We start from the raw sequence: 333 nt of genomic DNA, 5'->3' as shown, positions 1-333 counted from the left end.
CACAGTGTCCCTCAGACCCAGCCTCACGACCCAAGTCCCCTGGTGCCTGCCGCTCACGGCCAGGGGTGGCGGAGCCCAGCTCGGCCCTGGCACTGCCTGCAGTGCTGCCCACAAGGCAGTCGTGGGGGTCAGTGTCACAGGGACCTCTGTCCTTGCAGTGACCCCTCACAGGGATCCCCATCCTCACCCAGTCAGACCCTCACCGTGGGCCGCTGCAGCCGCCCTTGCTCCAGGGTTCATTACCTCCCCTCCAGCCGGAGCTTGGGCTGATCTCGGGGCTCTGCTGGGGGATCCGAGCTGAGGCTGCCGCATCAAGGGACACCCACCCCTGGT

This window comes from Acanthisitta chloris, unplaced genomic scaffold, assembly GCF_000695815.1.
Source record: "Acanthisitta chloris isolate BGI_N310 unplaced genomic scaffold, ASM69581v1 scaffold18244, whole genome shotgun sequence".
In the NCBI taxonomy this organism is placed as follows: domain Eukaryota; kingdom Metazoa; phylum Chordata; class Aves; order Passeriformes; family Acanthisittidae; genus Acanthisitta; species Acanthisitta chloris.
This window is presented reverse-complemented; position numbering follows the sequence as displayed.